This window comes from Thamnophis elegans, chromosome 12 (genome assembly GCF_009769535.1).
Source record: "Thamnophis elegans isolate rThaEle1 chromosome 12, rThaEle1.pri, whole genome shotgun sequence".
In the NCBI taxonomy this organism is placed as follows: domain Eukaryota; kingdom Metazoa; phylum Chordata; class Lepidosauria; order Squamata; family Colubridae; genus Thamnophis; species Thamnophis elegans.
This window is the reverse complement of record NC_045552.1, coordinates 5600808-5620691: the sequence shown is the minus strand read 5'-3', so window position 1 is coordinate 5620691 and position 19884 is coordinate 5600808. Positions and strand designations below refer to the sequence as shown.

General features: G+C 39.4%; 1 pseudogene; it reads right to left on the bottom strand.

The window, feature by feature from the left end:
- Positions 1 to 603: 603 nt before the first annotated feature.
- Positions 604 to 19884, bottom strand: part of LOC116515556 — a 34266-nt pseudogene continuing 14985 nt past the window's right edge.

The following is a 19884-nucleotide window of genomic DNA, read 5'->3' as shown; positions in this document are numbered from 1 at the left end:
GAACTGAATCTGAAGTAGACTTTTAGAGTTCTGGTTTATGAAATTTCTGCAGTTTAAATGGGCTCATTAGGCAACACAAGAACACTATTACTAAAGAAAATATGTAAAGATTTGTATCCGTGCAATTCTGGCAGTTGAAGTCCACATATCTTAAAGTTACCAAGCTTGAGATACACTGAACTATGTTGTCAAGTAAGGGAAAGAGAGTTATGCAAAGAGTTTTTAAGTGATTGGCCTTCATGTCATCTATAACCCCCCCAAACATGACTTGATATATCAAGATTAAAACAACAGGAGCTTAACATAAGGCCTGAGCTAAACTTGTGACACCCAATGAAGCCTACAAAGCCTTCAAATGCTAAATCTCAAATTCCTTTTAATAATGTCTCTAAGTCTGGGAATGATTTTGCCTGCTATGAATTTAAATTTACAGAACGTATCTAAAATAACTCTACTAAGAATGCAGCCAGGTCATTTTTGGGATGGAAACTCAGGCCTTTGAAGAATTATTGGTATTGTTCACGGATCACAGTTCTCAGGTTTTCCAAAGCTGAGGAGATCCAACTCGGTTTTTCCATGTCATCTTTTTTCTTTCTGAGCTCCTCAATCTTCTCCTTCAGCTTCCTCGCTTCTGAAACAGATTTCAGAAGATATCTCCTTATTTTTCTCACAGTACTTTTCCTTCTTGCTTTCCACAGTTTTCTGGTAGGAATAAAAAATAACAAAGCAAAAGACTTCACAAATAAATGCATGTTTCTACACTGTATACGTCATGTAGTTGGTTTTTGGCTGTATCCATGTAGGTGGTCTCCCATGATCAAACAGAACTTCGCCACAATTTGAAATGACAGATGCTCTTTCTTCAATTTAACTAGAACAGTGTTTCTTCACGGCAATCAGACTTTAAGACGTATGGATGTCAACTCCCAGAATTCCCCAGCCAACATTGATGAATATGGAAATTTGGGAGCTGAAGTCCACACATCTTAAAGCCACAAGTCTGAGAAACATTGAAGTAGAGGAGAATTAATTCTTAGAACAGGCACATAATTATCCAAAGAGGCAGGTGATGACATTCCTTGCCATCCTGTCAATCTAAGGTCGATTAACCTTTATCATGAAATAAAAATGCAAAAAGAAGCAGAAGGTTTAAAAGGTTAAAGGAGAAAGGAGATAAGTGCAAAGAGAAAGTGACTTCCAATTTTTTTCAGTGCAGTGAAATACAAAAAAAATATCTTTTGCTTCACGTTTCGAGAAATATCAAACCATTTCTATAACAACTAATGCACTCATCATCAACATTTAAAAGCAAAGTTTCATTGTTTTTCCAGTTTGAGCACAGAGTCCAGAAGCATTTTCCAGGTAGAAACAAAATGAGAAAAGTTCTTCTCTTTAATTAAAACCGTTTTGCCATTTCCGTCAATTCCATATTTTCTGTATTCTTATAAATTCAGAAAATACTGGAATATAAGGTATCAGAACAGAGGACCCACGAGTTTTCAATATTGCCTATGTAGGCTAGTATCATACAAGATTACCTACCATGAGTTCAGCCTGGAACTGACGTTTATCATCCTTGAAAGCACGAGCCATGAACATCTGGAAGGCTTGTTCCTCACATTTTTTATGTACGTCCAGAAGTTCCTGGAAACTATCAGTGGGTAGGTCCAAGCTTTGCTCCATCAGTTGTGCATAGCGAGCAACAGCTTCCTGCACGGCTGCCGTGTTCTCAATCTCTGCCAAGGCCAAGACTGTGTTCTCCAGGCAGGGAATGTTCCCACTGGAGATAGTATCCACATAGGTCTCAACCAACTTTGCCAACACTGCATACAGAAAAATAATACAGATTGTTGGACAGTCAGCCAGACATCTTCAGCTATCATTGCTCATTGTGGAGCAGACTCAAGAAGTTAAGGCATTTCACCTCAACATGCTTGCCAATCATCTATGGAGCTTCTCAGCCATCCAGGTCATGGTTGTCCCAAAGGTGTTTTTTCAAAAGGCAATTGGACTTTCTTGTTTTTTCACTTCTCATCCAAGAAGCTTCTTCAGTCCTGACTCAACAGCTCTCAGGAAGAGTACCAATGATCAGATGATGGCAAGGAATATAAATCCTTCCATTCCCCATTATTCAGTTAGAACTGAAGAAAGAAAATATCTTCAAGGAAAAACCAAGAAAGTTCAATTGAAAAAGGACCTTTGGGACATGCTTGACGGCTGGGATGGAGGGTTACTGCCATATTATTCCAGCCTGTGTGGCTTTATGGAAGACACTTCATTCAAGAGAATGTGGTATAACGCATGCAGATCTTCCAGCTGTCCCTGGCTTATAATATTAACAATTGTTGATAAGAAAGATTTTTTAAAAGTCTGAATAGTGGATGAGGCAATACCTGGAAGCAGCAGAAGAGAAGAGAAAGAACTGGAAAAGATAACAAAATACAAAGACCTGTAAATAGAAATAGAATGACTATGGCAAAAGAAAGCAAAGATGGAAGCAATAGTAATAGGCACCCGGGGTGCAAACTCAAAACTGGAGCACCACGTGAGCATCATCAGCATTGACAAAATCTTCATCAGTCAATTGCAAAAAGGCAGCTTTGCTTGCAACAGCTTACATCCTGTGACAATATCTTTAACGTCATCAAATATGCACATCTGCCTACCCCAGGTTCTCGGGAAAGACTTGATAGGTGTACAAAAATGCCAAATCCAATGTAAACATCTGGCAGAGTACAACCACATGGAGCCTATATTTGTTGCTAAGTGAGACACCCCCCCCATTGAGTGAGTTTTGCTCTATTTTACAACCTTTCTTGCTACAGTTGTTAAGTCAGTAACACAATTGTGAAGTGAATTTGGCTTCCCGTTGACTTTGCTTATCAGAAGGAGATCACATGACCCCAGGACATTGCAACCGTCATAAATATGAACCAGTTGCCCAGTGTCTGAATTTTGATCCCCTGACTATGAGAAGGTTGCAACAGTCATAAGTGTGGGGAAAGAGTTATAAGTCACTTTTTTCAGCAACATTGTAATTTGGAACGGTATTAAATGAATTTTTGTAAGTGGAGGTCTATATGTATACAACCAAACATAATAATAATAACAGAGTTAGAAGGACTCACAGTTGCCGGTGACAACGTGTCCGCCTGGTAGAGTCTTTTCTTGGGAGATCGCAAATCTATCTATCTATCTTGATTATATCCTCCTTAGAAAGAATATGCTACTGTATGGTTGAGAAAAAGATCAAACTTCATTCCATGGAAACCCAACAAAGTTCATAGGGAGAGTTTCTTTCTATGATGGGCTTTTTGGGTCAACGTGAATATCAGTTATCAAAAATGTAGTTAGAAAATTAAGCAGGCAATAGGCAATTACAAAAAGGGAAGCCAACTTTCTGAATCTGTTTCTTTGCACTTAGTGACTTATAAATAGACTAATGTTCTGAAAACCTGACCTAAATTACTATATATTTTAAATAGCTGTAAAGCTATGCTGAAAAAGTTGTTCTCATGGTATTGTGATAAATTCAATAAAAAGAAGGGAATTCTTGATGAATTTAAGGAGAAATGAGACTATTGGATAGTAAATGGACAAATAAAATTACCAATCAAAGAGAATATTTGCACCTCAGGGTTGAAATGAAATGTTCTCTCTTACTCTTTCCTCTTCCTCTCTTCTCTCTCTGTCTCTCTCATCCTCTTTCTCTTTGTCTCTCTTCTCTTTCGCTCTCCCTCTTTTCCATTCTTCTGTCACTTTCTCCTTCTCCCTTCTCTCTCCTCTTTGTCTCTTTCTCCCTCTTTCTCTTTGTCTCTCTTTCTCCCTCCTTCTTTCCCACTCTTCTGTCACTTTCTCAGTCCTTCTCTGTCTCTTTCTGTCTCGCTTCCCTGTTTTTCTTCCTCTCTCCCACTCTTTTATCACTTTCTCTCTACTGCCCAACCTGTCCCTATACTTATCTTCGATTGATCATGTTTGCAATAATTTACCTTCTTTCCTAAATAGGTGCAGTTCCCTTACTGGATCCCTCGCTCAATCAAACACACACACACACACACACACAAAACCATTTTTCTCCATTCCAATTCGGATCCTATAAATCTATTGCTCTGTGAAACATCTGTGAAAAAAATTCAGGTGCTCAGGCATGAAAATGTGCTGCTCAAATACTATACTTTTCCGCACACACTGAAAAAAAATTAGAGGGAACATTGCCGGTGGTTAAATTATTTGAATCCCACCACTGGTCTCAACCAACTTTGCCAAAACTGCATACAGAAAAATAATAACAGATTGTTGGACAGTCAGCCAGACATCTTCAGCTATCATTGCTCATTGTGGAGCAGACTCAAGAATTTAAGGCATTGCGCAATATGTGCTTGCCCATCATCTATAGAGCTTCACAGCCATCGATCTCATAGTTGTCCCAAAGGTGCTTTTTCAAGAAGCAACTGGATTTTCTTGGTTTTTCCTTGAAGGTGTTTTGCTTCTCATTCAAGAAGCTTCTTCTGTTCACTGAACCAAACTGAACTGAACTGAAGAAGCTTCAGATGAGAAGCAAAACATCTTCAAGGAAAAATCAAGAAAGTCCACTTGCCTTTTGAAAAAGCACCTTTGGGACATGCCTGCCAGTCAGGATGGATGGTCACTGCCATACTTTCCCACCTGCATGGCTTTCTGGAGATTACTTCATCCAACAGAAAGAAGCATACTACATGCAAATCTTCCAGACCTAACAGATATTAGTAAGACAAAAAGGTTCAGATAGTGGAGGCAGGAGTACCTGGACACAGCAGAAGATAACAAAATACCAAGACTTGTAAATAGAGATAGAACGACTGTGGCAAAAGAAAGCAATGATGGAACTAATAGCAAGAGGTGCCTGGGGTGCAAACCCAAAACAACTGGAGCACCGTTGAACCGCATCAGTACTGACAAAATCCCCCTCAGTCAATTGCAAAATGGCAGTTTTACTCGGACCAGCTTACAGCCCAAGACGATGCCTTTAACATAGTCAAACATGCACATCTGCCTATCCCAGATCCTTGAGGAATTGATAGGCGGAGGGCCAAACCCTGTAAACGTGACTTTTTTAAAGCAGCAGCAGCCAAAACTGAAAGCGAAACTGGTCAGCCACTCCGATTCCAGGAAAGCGACCAATTTCTCATAAACAAGGAGCAAACGCCACTTCCTCAATGTCAATAATATATTTGTTCATTATAAATATAATATTCCCCACCCAGTCTCCCGGAAATAAATGGCTACCTGTTGGTGAATCCCTAATCTGGAGGCTTCCCACCTAAAAGGAACAACTTGATTCAGAGTTATGAACAGAAAACATAGATCTCTTGGGTGGATCTGCAGCTGGATCATTATCTAGTTGAGCCGAGGTGACGCAGTGGTTAGGGTGCAGTACTCCAGGCCACTTCAGCTGACTGTTATCTGCAGTTCAGCGGTTCTAATCTTACCGGCTCAAGGTTGACTCAGCCTTCCATCCTTCCGAGGTGGGTGAAATGAGGACCCGGATTGTTGGGGGCGATATGCTGACTCTGTAAACCGCTTAGAGAGGGCTGAAAGCCCTATGAAGCGGTATATAAGTCTAATTGCTATTGCTATATGAACCTTGAATGTGGTGTCACTAGTTTTAGCCAGAGGAACCCCATTTTGGTGAAAAATGTCATTGTGCTCATTTCTATTTTTATGGAGGTTTTTTTCATTCCTTTCTTTGGGGCCTCTGAATCTTGCAGCTTACATCCTGACCCTGAAATAACTTTAAATCCATATCCTATGTAGCCTTATTAAAAAAAAAAAAAACATCTACCAAATGAAGAAAGACAGCAATGGAAATTCCCTATTTCCCCGTTTATTGTTGCAGATAAAAACTTCAAGTTAAAAACAGAATTAAGAACAAGGTTAAAAAGCATAGTTTAAAAGCGGAAAAAAATAGAACTGAATCTGAAGTAGACTTTTAGAGTTCTGGTTTATGAAATTTCTGCAGTTTAAATGGGCTCATTAGGCAACACAAAAACACTATTACTAAAGAAAATATGTAAAGATTTGTATCCGTGCAATTCTGGCAGTTGAAGTCCACATATCTTAAAGTTACCAAGCTTGAGATACACTGAACTATATTGTCAAGTAAGGGAAAGAGAGTTATGCAAAGAGTTTTTAAGTGATTGGCCTTCATGTCATCTATAAACCCCCCCAAACATGACTTGATATATCAAGATTAAAACAACAGGAGCTTAACATAAGGCCTGAGCTAAACTTGTGACTTTGTCTACTGAGCTTTCAGACTCATGCTGGAGCTCACCTTCAAGAACGTTCTCTCTAGCTAGAACTAACAAAGTTCTGCTGGCCTTCCCATTGACTTTACTTGTTGAAAACCAGCAGTGAAGGTTGCAAATGGTGAACTTCTCTCTAGCTAGAACTTCTCTGTTTGAGACTGATGCTGGAGCCCATCTTCAGGGAAATTCTCTCTAACTAGAACTAGAGAAATTCTAGCTAGAGAGAAGTTACCTGAAGATGGACTCCAGCACTGGTCCAAAAGAGAAAAGTTCTAGCTAGAGAGAAATTCCATGAAGTTGGACTTCAGCATGAGTCCAAAAGAGAGAAGTTCTATTTAAAGAGAAATTCCATGAAATTGGACTTCAGCATGAGTCCAAAAGAGAAATTCTAGCTAGAGATTACCTGAAGATGGACTCCAGCACTGGTCCAAAAGAGAGAAGTTCTAGCTAGAGAAAAGTTACCTGAAGATGGGATCCAGCACAAGACCAAAAGCTTTGAAGACAAAACCTCTGGTCCTGTGACCAACTCATATTGCATCCTGCAGCATTATCCTGGGACACATATATTCGCCTTCCTTCGTGGAAGAGATGCTTATAGTACGCTTGTCCTAAATCTTAATCGCTTTTCAGTTTTGGAAGTCTGCACGTTTGTTAACACCCTACACACACACACCCCAACCACAGCAAACCCTCGCTGAGATTATAGTGTTACCCTGAGTTTGCTTTTGATCATCTTCTCATACTCTTCCAGCATCTGCTGCTTTTCTTCTACCATCTTCTCCTTTAGCTTCTGAAGGTTCATGTCCTGACTCTGTCTGTGGTCCACCAACTTCTGTTTCAACATTTCTTTGTCCCACTTCTGAACTTCCTTCTCTAACTCTTTGGCTTTGGCCTTCATCTTTTCATCTAAACCAGGAACAAAAAAAGACAAACACCTGCAGACAGGCAATCCTGGCTTAGTGATGGCAACTGGGGTCTGAACATCCATCGCTAAGCCATTCAGTCACAAAGTACAATGCAGGTCGTCCTTGACTTATGACCTCAATTGAGCCCCAAATTTCTGCTGCTAAGCGAGGCATTTGATAAATGAATTTTGCCCAATTTTACGACTTTTCTTGCACATATGTGTTAAGTGAATCACCGCAGTTGTCAAGTTAGTGACAAAAGGTGATCACATGACCCTGGAATGCTGCAACCGTCATAAGTATGAATCAGTTGCCAAGCATCTGAATTTCGATCACGTGACCATGGGGGGGGGGGGAGGTTGCTGCAATAGCCATAAATTTAAAAAACATTATAAGTCACCTTTTCAGTGCCATTGTAACTTTGAACAGTCACTAAATGGACTGCTCTAAGTCGAGGACTATCTGTATACATTTCCAACCTCACCATAATGTTTGGAACTTGGACAAGAGAACGCTATAAAGTGATATAGGGGAATTACAAGAATATTGTCCAAAGAGGCACGAAAAGAATGACAGGTACATGAACATTTTAGGAAAGAGAATTATTTCCCCTAAAACCCTTTTTTTTCTAAAAAAAAATATTTCAAAGGGTGTGATACCCTTGGATCAGCTCCTTCATAAGGTCCTGGGCTCTCCTGCTTGGCATTTTGCAATCCATGTATTGGAATATAAATGAATACAGTTACAAATATTGGATGATGCTGCAGAAAAAGGAAACCTCTCTCTCTTTCATTATCAAGTGTTTAAATAAAGAAGAAAGCCTTTTCCCGATGAGCGATGGATTTAAGGGATAAACAAGTCTTTTCCCACCTTCAAAGCAGAACCAACATCCCAGCATCATCCGACAGCTTGTTCACACCTTTGCCTTCTATTTCCTTCTCTTTCATTTGAAGGGTTACGTCATTTTGAAGGATGGTTTTGCTAATGCTTTCCTTGCCCCGGTGGAATCCTTTCAGGATCCTCCATGCCTGGTTGAAGGAAAAGAAAGAGTGAACTAGAGACATCAGTTATGAGGTGGGACCCTTGATAATGCAAAACACTGAAAGATCTCCCTGGAGTTTCGAGTTTCGACTTTAATAAAATGTGTATTCCGCCCACTCCCCTTGGGAGGGTAGCACCACTGCTGTGAGATGGTTGACAAAGTGAACTCTCATGCCAAATGGGGGAGATTTGGCTTTCTGGAGCTCTTCGAAAGGACATTTGAAATGCAAAAGCTTAGTCTTAGTGCCAGTGAGGTGTGCAATGATGGGAATTTAACCAAAAATCACCAAAAAAATAAAAACATGTTCTTCTCTTCAAACATTATCTTATTGTATATGTCTGTTGAAACTACATGATTATGGATAAAACATGTAACAGTGACACCCATTGTCATTGGGGCACTTGGTACCATGTCCAAGAATTTTACAAAATACATCAAGAAATTGCAGCTTCCGGCAATAACACCAGCAGAACTGCAAAAAACTGTGCTACTAAGAACATTGTACATTTTAAGAAGATACTTGGTTGATATCTACATTGCTGGCAGCAACCTGTATCAACCATCAGCATCAGCACCAGTCAGTGATATTTGTGATACATTTTTAAATGTTCAGTTGACTGAGTTTCATGTTTAATGAATAAAACATCCTTCATCCTTTACCTTAAGAGTTCCTGGGTGCTTGGTTAGGACTCAAGCCGTTGAGCTACCAGCCAGCCCCAAAGGATGTGAATCTCACCAAAGATTAACATCATAACAACAACAACAACAACAACAACAACAATGGCCAACTAATTAAATGCAATGAAAATGAAGCCTACAAATATTTAGGCATTCTGCAGTTGGATAACATCTAACATGGAGAAGTAAAAACTATTGTCAGGCGAAAGTACACCAACAGAGTTAGGAAAATTTTGAAATCTAAATTGAATGGTGGAAATACAATCAAGGCCATAAATACCTGGGCAATACCAGTTATAAGATACACAGCTGGTATAATTAACTGGACACAAGCTGATTTGGACATTTTGGACCGAAAAACCAGGAAACTAATGACAATGCACTACAGTTTACATCCACGTGGTGATACTGATAGACTATATCTGCCCCAAAAATCAGGTGGCAGAGGATTATTACAAGTGAAGCAAATAGTTGAAGAAGAAAAACATGCACTGGCTGATTATTTAAAAGAAAGTCAAGAACATCTATTAATCAAAGTAAAGAACAAAAATCTACTGAAGGCCCAACATACGAAACAAGAATACAGAAAAGATGTGATAAAATCAAGAATGGAGAGTTGGCAGAACAAAGCACTGCATGGCCAATTTCTGGAAAAAATAAAAGATAAAGTGGACAGTGAACAAACTTGATTATGGTTAACAACAGGTACATTAAAGAAAGAAACAGAGTCACTAATCCTGGCTGCGCAAGAACAAGCTATCCGCACAAATGCCATTAAGGCCAAAATCAAAAAATCCTCTGATGATGCCAAATACAGACTTTGCAAAGAAGCTGATGAAACTGTTGATCACATACTCAGCTGCTGTAAAAAAGTCACGCATACTGATTATAAATTGCAGCACAATTCAGTAGCACAAATGAGCCATTGGAATTTGTGCAAAAATTATAATATTAAAACAGCAACAAACTGGTGGGAACATCAGCCTGAAAAAGTCACCGAAAATCAGATGGTCAAGATCTTGTGGGATTTCCGTATACAAACCGACAAAATACTGGTGCATAATACACCAGACATCATACTGGTTGAGAAAAATAAGGTCACAATCATAGACATCGCAATACCAGGTGATAGCAAGATACCAGGACTTAAAAATCGAAATTCAACGACTATGGCACAAACCAGCAGTGATAATTCCAGTGGTAACTGGCACACTGGGTGCTATTCCAAAAGCACTGGAATTACATTTAAAACAATTAAAAATTGACAAAATCACCATCAGTCAAATGCAAAAAGCCGCACTGCTTGGATCTGCACGCATATTACGAAAATACGTTACGACGTCCTAGGCCCCTGGGTGGGGCCTGACTAGTAACCAATGCCAAATCCGGCGAAACAACTGGCCGCTGTGATACAATTGTATAATAATAATAGTGGCTGACTCTAGAGGGCAGTGCTTATCTCTGGACAGGAGCTGGAGCAAGGAATGGGAGCTCACCCGTAGTGCGGAGTCTCAAACTTTTCCAGCTGACATTTTGAACCACTGAGCCACCACACCCATTTATATGTTACCTGCCTCATTCTCCCAACAGCTCTCTCCAACGTTACAGACCCTGGCCTGATCGATTTACAAAAGCCTCCGTGATTATTCATTCAGCAACCCTTATCATTTTGTACCATTATTCCTTTCCTGGGTGTCCCAAAGTATTGTTTCTCCATTTTTTGGAGGTCATTAAGAAATTCCTGGTGGCCACCAGCTCGGGAGTAGCTTCCATTGTTGATGTTCTCCTCCAAGCCCTCAGATAGTTTGTCTAATAAATCTGAACAGATTTCAGAAGATATCTCCTTATTTTTCTTGCAGTACTCTTCCTTCTTGCTTTCCACAGTTTTCTGGTAGCAATAAAAAATAACAAAGCAAAAGATTTGATAAATAAACGCATGTTTGTACACTGTATACATCATGTAGTTGGTTTGTAGACTGTATGCATGTAGGTGGTCTCCCATGATCAAACAGAAATTCACCACAATTTGAAATGGCAGATGCTCTTTCTTCAATTTAACTAGAGCAGTGTTTCTTCACGGCAATCAGACTTTAAGATGTATGGATTTCAACTCCCAGAATTCCCCAGCCAGCATTGATGACTATGGAAATTTGGGAGCTGAAGTCCACACATCTTAAAGCCACAAGTCTGAGAAACACTGAAGTAGAGGATAATTAATTCTTAGAACAGGCACATAATTATCCAAAGAGGCAGGTGATGACATTCCTTGCCATCCTGTCAATCTAAGGTTGATTAACCTTTATCATGAAATAAAAATCCAAAAAGAAGCAGAAGGTTTAAAAAGTTAAAGGAGAAAGGAGAAAAGTGCAAAGAGAAAGTGACTTCCAATTTTTTTCAGTGAAATAAAATACAAATAAAATATCTTTTGCTTCACGTTTCTAGAAATGTCAAGCCATTTCTATAACAACAAATGCACTCATCATCAACATTTAAAAGCAAAGTTTCATTGTTTTTCCAGTTTGAGCACAGAGTCCAGAAGAATTTTCCAGGTAGAAGCAAAATGAGAAAAGTTCTTCTCTTTAATTAAAACCGTTTTGCCATTTCCGTCAATTCCATATTTTCTGTATTCTTATAAATTCAGAAAATACTGGAATATAAGGTACCAGAACAGAGGACCCACGAGTTTTCAATATTGCCTATGTAGGCTGGTATCATACAAGATTACCTACCATGAGTTCAAGCTGGAACTGACGTTTATCATCCTTGAAAGCACGAGCCATGAACATCTGGAGGGCTTGTTCCTCACATTTTTTATGTACGTCCAGAAGTTCCTGGAAACTATCAGTGGGTAGGTCCAAGCTTTGCTCCATCAGTTGTGCATAGCGAGCAACAGCTTCCTGCACGGCTGCCGTGTTCTCAATCTCTGCCAAGGCCAAGACTGTGTTCTCCAGGCAGGGAATGTTCCCACTGGAGATAGTATCCACATAGGTCTCAACCAACTTTGCCAACACTGCATACAGAAAAATAATACAGATTGTTGGACAGTCAGCCAGACATCTTCAGCTATCATTGCTCATTGTGGAGCAGACTCAAGAAGTTAAGGCATTTCACCTCAACATGCTTGCCAATCATCTATGGAGCTTCTCAGCCATCCAGGTCATGGTTGTCCCAAAGGTGTTTTTTCAAAAGGCAATAGGACTTTCTTGTTTTTTCACTTCTCATCCAAGAAGCTTCTTCAGTCCTGACTCAACAGCTCTCAGGAAGAGTACCAATGATCAGATGATGGCAAGGAATATAAATCCTTCCATTCCCCATTATTTAGTTAGAACTGAAGAAAGAAAATATCTTCAAGGAAAAACCAAGAAAGTTCAATTGAAAAAGGACCTTTGGGACATGCTTGACGGCTGGGATGGAGGGTTACTGCCATATTATTCCAGCCTGTGTGGCTTTATGGAGGACACTTCATTCAAGAGAATGTGGTATAACGCATGCAGATCTTCCAGCTGTCCCTGGCTTATAATATTAACTTAACAATTGTTGATAAGAAAGATTTTTTAAAAGTCTGAATAGTGGATGAGGCAATACCTGGAAGCAGCAGAAGAGAAGAGAAAGAACTGGAAAAGATAACAAAATACAAAGACCTGTAAATAGAAATAGAATGACTATGGCAAAAGAAAGCAAAGATGGAACCAATAGTAATAGGCACCCAGGGTGCAAACTCAAAACTGGAGCACCACTTGAGCATCATCAGCATTGACAAAATCTTCATCAGTCAATTGCAAAAAGGCAGCTTTGCTTGCAACAGCTTACATCCTGTGACAATATCTTTAACGTCATCAAATATGCACATCTGCCTATCCCAGGTTCTCGGGAAAGACTTGATAGGTGTACAAAAATGCCAAATCCAATGTAAACATCTGGCAGAGTACGACCACATGGAGCCTATATTTGTTGCTAAGTGAGACCCACCCACCCCCATTGAGTGAGTTTTGCTCTATTTTACAACCTTTCTTGCTACAGTTGTTAAATCAGTAACACGATTGTGAAGTGAATTTGGCTTCCCTGTTGACTTTGCTTATCAGAAGGAGATCACATGACCCCAGGACATTGCAACCGTCATAAATATGAGCCAGTTGCAAGCGTCTGAATTTTGATCCCCTAACTATGAAAAGGCTGCAAGGGTCATAAGTGTGGGGAAAGGGTTATAAGACACTTTTTTCAGCAACATTGTAACTTGGAACGGTATTAAATGAATTTTTGTAAGTGGAGGTCTAGATGTATACAACCAAACATAATAATAATAACAGAATTAGAAGGACTCACAGTTGCCGGTGACAACGTGCCCGCCTGGTAGAGTCTTTTCTTGGGAGATCGCAAAGATATAAAACAGAATTTCTTTGCTTGTTCCAGAAATTCAGGCTCCAGCTGATTATCCACCATCTTTTCCAGGTAGGGTAAATTCCTACTTTTAGTAGGGCAATCAAAGACAAAGCACTTCCGGGTGGGGAAGAACAGTCGGATGCATTTCCGGGGCAGATTGAACATCTGCTTCTTCTTACTGTTACCTAGAAAGTGACATGTCCATGGTGCAGGTAAATCTGAATTGCATCTGGGCATTTCACTGGGGAAAGTTCTCATACCTATTGTTTAGTGCCATATAGTGGTTATCCTTACCAACTGCAGGTGTCTCTTCTTACTTTATCCATATCCTTTCTCATGGCTATTATTTAGTGCCATCTAGTGGTTATCCTTACCAACTGCAGGTGTCTCCTCTTACTTTGTCCATCTCCTCTTTCTCATAGCTATTATTTAGTGCCATCTAGTGGCTATCCTTACCAACTGCAGGTGTCTCCTCTTACTTTGTCCATCTCCTCTTTCTTATAGCTATTATTTAGCGTCATCTAGTGGTTATCCTTACCAACTACAGGTGTTCCCTCTTACTTTGTCCATATCCTTTCTCATAGCTATTATTTAGTGCCATCTAGTGGTTATCCTTACCAACTGCAGGTGTCTCCTCTTACTTTGTCCATATCCTTTCTCATAGTTATTATTTAGTGCCATCTAGTGGTTATCCTTACCAACTGCAGGTGTCTCTTCTTACTTTATCCATATCCTTTCTCATGACTATTATTTAGTGCCATCTAGTGGTTATCCTTACCAACTGCAGGTGTCTCCTCTTACTTTGTCCATCTCCTCTTTCTCATAGCTATTATTTAGTGCCATCTAGTGGCTATCCTTACCAACTGCAGGTGTCTCCTCTTACTTTGTCCATATCCTCTTTCTTATAGCTATTATTTAGCGTCATCTAGTGGTTATCCTTACCAACTACAGGTGTTTCCTCTTACTTTGTCCATATCCTTTCTCATAGCTATCATTTAGCGTCATCTAGTGGTTATCCTTACCAACTGTAGGTGTCTCCTCTTACTTTGTCCATATTCTTTCTCATAGTTATTATTTAGTGCCATCTAGTGGTTATCCTTACCAACTGCAGGTGTCTCCTCTTACGTTGTCCATCTCCTCTTTCTTATAGCTATTATTTAGCGTCATCTAGTGGTTATCCTTACCAACTACAGGTGTTTCCTCTTACTTTGTCCATATCCTTTCTCATAGCTATCATTTAGCGTCATATAGTGGTTATCCTTACCAACTGTAGGTGTCTCCTCTTACTTTGTCCATATTCTTTCTCATAGTTATTATTTAGCGCCATCTAGTAGTTATCCTTACCAACTGCAGGTGTCTCCTCTTACTTTGTCCATCTCTTATTTTGTCCACCCTTCCTTTCTTACAGAGGCCACAAATCTATACAGATAGTTCTCGACTTATGACCACAATTGAGCCCTAACTTTCTGTTGCTCAGGGACACACTGAAATGAGTTTTGCCCCATTTTATGACTTTTCTTGCCACATTTGTGAAATGAATCACTGCAATTGTTATTAACATGGTTGTTAAATGAATCTGGCTTCCCTATTGATTTTGCTTAACAGAAGCTCACAAAAGGGGGGTCACATGACCCCAGGATGCTGCAATCATCCTAAATACATGCCGGTTGCCAAGCATCCAAATTTTGGTCCTATGTCCATGGGTAGGTTGCAATGGTTGTAAGTGTGAAACGGCCATAAGTCGCCTTTTTTCAGTGATGTTGTAAATTCAAACGGTCACAAAACAAACTACCTGTAAAGTGAGTTGTCTTTGTTCTCAAATCTGTGATTTTGGATAATTTCTATTTATCACACTCTACTGTGATTCATCCAGAAGGATTTTGCGGAAAGGCAATGTACAAATTTAAGGGTGATTTAGTCTTTTAAAGTGTCGACTCAGCCAATGACATAAATGAAAATTGCCATCTGAAATTCCAAGCGGTGCCTTCTGCAATTGCAACCCTGATTTAGTCTACTGCTATTGATTTGAATTAATTGAGAAAACGGAGCATTGAAGAAATAATACCGTTGCTTGTTTTCCAACAGGTAATGTGGTTAGGGAACAACTGTGGAAGACAAATCAGTTTTTATTTCAGTGCAATGACTATTGACACTGAAATGGGTTTCCTAAGAAGAACAGATTCCTACTGGGTATTTTTGTTGTCTATTTCAAAGTTCAATTATTTTATTGTATCATATCAGCTGAGTCACCCAGATGGCTTTTATGCCTAAATCACCATAGTATAACCTATAATTTCCTGGTTTTTATGCTGGTGTCTTCATCTCTATACCAAACTAGCTTAGGCAACTCTTTTTATCTCTTGAGGTCTATTCTGTGCCTCCCTAAAGAAGGAAAAATTAGGCCAAATGGCTCCTATTTCTTATCCAAACAGCCACGTGGATCTTCACACTGCATCTGTCATCAGTACCTTTTTTTAATTCCAGAGCATGTTCGAGATATTCATCCTCCCATCCCGTTCCAGCTGCAGTGCAAAATCTCGCACGGACCAGACAAATGTTGGGAAGAAGCCAACGAATTCAGAAGAATCATCTGTATCTTCAGGACTGGAGGAAGCCTTTGCCTTGATATGTTCAGACAGCTCTGTCACAAAACTGTTGGCCCCGTTTAGGAATCAAGCAACGTACAATGAATAAAGAAGATTGATTGATTGATTGAAAACATATTTGTGAAAAGCCCAGTTCTGCCTCTATAACAGAGCCAGACATGGTGGATCAAGTGAGGAGAAGCATATCAATTGGTTGGGTCCTAAAAAACTATTGATTTGAAATGACAGTTTTCATATTTATATTTATTTGCCAACATTCTCTTCTTAATTTTTAGTCTAATATGTAGTTATCCCCATTGAAAAGTAATGTGGTTCTAATAACAGACCTCACCTATTCATTGCCTCAACCCATTTTCTATGTCTCCACAATACGTTGAAATATAAGCCAGTCAATGTTCAATCTAACCAAGTTTAGCATGCTGGGGAAATGCAGCGGATGAATTTGGAAATTATATTTCCAAATTCTAGGAGCTGAATTCTGGGAGTTGAAGTCCACAAGTCATAAAGGGGCCATAGTTCCCCACCCTTGGCATACAATAGCAATAGCACTTAGGCTTATATACTGCTTTACAGTGCTTTCACAGCCCTCTCTAAGCAGTTTACAGAGTCAGCATATTGCCCCCAACAATTTGGCTCCTTATTTTATCCACCTCGGAAGGATGGAAGCCTTGAGCCTGGTGAGATTTGAACTGCCAAATTGCAGGCAGTAGAGCAATTCTTGAGAAGGATACTGAAGCTTGACTAGGGCAGTCTGATCAATGGTCCCCACACTGTTATAGACCAAGGTGCTGCTCAACAACACGGCCAAAGTGAAGATCCAGGTATCATTTTGAGAACTACCCTAAAGGGAGACAAGAATACATTGCAATTTTTGTGCTTAAACAATTAATAGAAAAGAATATGGAATACAATAAGAATCTCTTTCTCACATTTGTAGACCGAGAGAAAGCATTCGATAGAGTTGATTGGAAGAGTTGATGGCAAATGTTGACTCATGTTGAATAGGAGTAAGAGAACATCTTATTAGATTATGCAAAAGCTTACATATTGACTGCAGAAGTCCAAACAGAACAAACTAAGAAACATCACAACCCTTCACAATAACATCTGGAATACAACTATCACTACTAATGTTTTATCACATACATTGACAGGATAAGCAAAGAAGTAAAACCCAAGAATGGAAATAATATCAACAAACTTCTCTTTGCAGATGATCAGGCATTGATAGCAAGTATAGCTAAGAAATGGCAACAACATCTTATAGCCAAGAATGCCAGACAAATCATATGAGAACCAGCAAAGGGAAAATAGAAGTAATTGCATTCTTTTATACAAAGAAATATACAGACTTCTGGGGAGGGACCTGTTGCCGTCGGCAGCTTAACAGAGCTGCCCCCAGAGTTTTGGTTCGTTATCTACTCAATATCAAGAAGATAACTCTTTTTTTAGACAAGAAAAAAGCAGTGAGGAATCTCAGCTGGTAAGAATCTTCTTTGAAGTTCACAGTTTGTTTTTTGGGGGGCTGTGGACGGAGGGGGAGGATCAACCCAAAGCTGAGTCATTCAACTCCGACCTGAACTTCGCAGCTGTTATTTACAGCACAAGACAGGAACCCCTCCCCCTTAGGACAATCTTTAGAAAACAGACTATTGAAAATCAATACGAGCAAAGACCAAACTTGTGAACTTTAAAATTTTTCCCTATCTGAAATACCAGCTTCAATGTTATAAAAATCTCTTTTGTTTAATTGTCTTCAAAATGGCGTTTACAGCTTCTGCATTTGTTATCTCCGGCTTCCTGGTACAGAATCAAAGGAATAACTTCTTATAATCTAATTAGATCTACTCCCTTAAAGTCTTCAAAGACTCTTTGTTGTTGATACAGAGACATTCCAAACATTCCAAACGGACTTTCTCTTTTGAAACCCTCCGTAAAACCCTTTGTAAAAAAAAAGGGGGGGGGGAGGAATTTCTTTTTCTCCAAATAGCACAGTGGATTAGAAATTTAGAATAAATAATTAAAAATAAAATACAATGGCATCCAAATCAACCTCTGTGAAATTACCTCCGAAAACGTCTCCCATACCTGGCACAAAGTTGCAGCCCCCACCATCTATGCCCCCTAGTGGAGACGTACTAACAAAAGAATTTTTCCTGGAAATGTTCAAAGAATCCAGAGAACAGAACTTAGAAATGTTTAGAGAATTCAGAGAACAGAATCTAGAAATGCTTAGAGAGTTCAAAGATGAAATAAGGAATGAGATGGAAGTTCTATATGACAAATTCGATACTAGGGTCACTAAAATGAATGATAATATGATGGGAATTGTAAATGTGATAACAGAATATATTTCTGGAATGGAAGATAATTTAGAAATTCTCAATGAAGCTAAAACTAACCTGATATCCAAAACTGAAGTGGTGGAACAAAAAGTTGATAATGCTGAAAAACAAATTATTATGATACAGTATAAGCAGATGGAGCTTGCATTAAGAGTGAGGGGGCTGCGTGAAGAAAAGCAGGAGAACTTAAAGCAAATGTTTTCTGAAGCTTTTGACCGTCTGGTGGGAAAACCGGGATCCAATTTTGATTGGCAGATTGACAAGACTTTTCGTGTTAACTCCTGGGCGGCAAAACAAAGGCAACTTCCCCGAGATGTGGTAATATACTTTGTTACAAGAGAATCTAGAAATATGATATTACAAGAGTCTTATAATACTAAGCTTCAAATTGGTGGACAGGACCTGATTGTTTTGAAAGAAATACCACCTCAGATGCTAAGAGCCAGAAGAGATTATGCTTTTCTGGTGGAAGAGCTTAGAAAGCGTCAGATACAGTACAGATGGGATGCCCCATTCGGTATTATAGTTACAATGGACAAACAAAGATATCGTCTCAGTTCTGTATGGAAAGCTCGTGACTTCTATCATAAGATTCTGAAGATGGGATACCCTGAATCTTCGGGATATGGTGAAAAACCACGAGACGAACAAGATAAACAGCAAACCACACAACCATCAGATAAAATGTATCATCTCCCTCTCCCGGAAGGGCAAGGAGTCAAGGAAAAAAGATCCAACCGTATGACCACCAGACAAATGGATAAAGAAGCTACTATGCAACAATCTCAACAATCGTTGGCCACTGATCAAGGAGCTACTGCAACAAGCTCAGAAGCTGTGGGAGGAGCCAAACCAAAGGTGAGACAGGCCTTGCGGGAGGCTCTAAAAAAGCTTCAGGCAACCAAAAATGACAACTAAGATTTTGACATGGAATGTTAACGGACTGAACTCTCCACAGAAAAGAAAGAAAATATTTCATTATCTCAAACAGTTTAAGAATGACATAATTTGTTTGCAAGAAACTCATATCAAATCAACCGATCAAAAATATTTGTTTAACCCCAAGCTGGGCCAACATTTTGCGACCTCAGCCATGGAAAAGAAAAACGGCATAGTAGTATACTTAAGAAAAGACATTAAAGCTGAGCTAATTGAAGCAGATCCCTTTGGAAGATATATTGCATTAGATTTAATCTTAGAAGGGAAAAAGACGTTACTTTTGGGAATTTATGCTCCTAATCAACAACAAGATGGATTTTATAGAAATCTCCATGCTAAATTAGTACACTGGGACTTTGAGTGTTGTATATTATTGGGTGACTGGAATGGCGTGATTGACACCAAAAGAGATAAGAAGACATCTCGCCCGAACACCAAATTCCGAGCTAAGTTACCCAAACCCTTTTTTGACATGCTGGACGACTTTGAATTGCGAGACGCTTGGCGCGAGAGGCATGCAGAAGAATATGACTTTACCTTTTTTTCCAACAGACATCAATCTCTTTCAAGGATTGATTTTATACTAATTACAAATGATTTACTTTGCAGGGTGAAGAAGACAAAGATTATGGCGAGAGTTCTTTCAGATCATAATCCAGTCTGGATGGAATTGGGAAGGGTAGCCCAGGCAAGAAGGTCCTG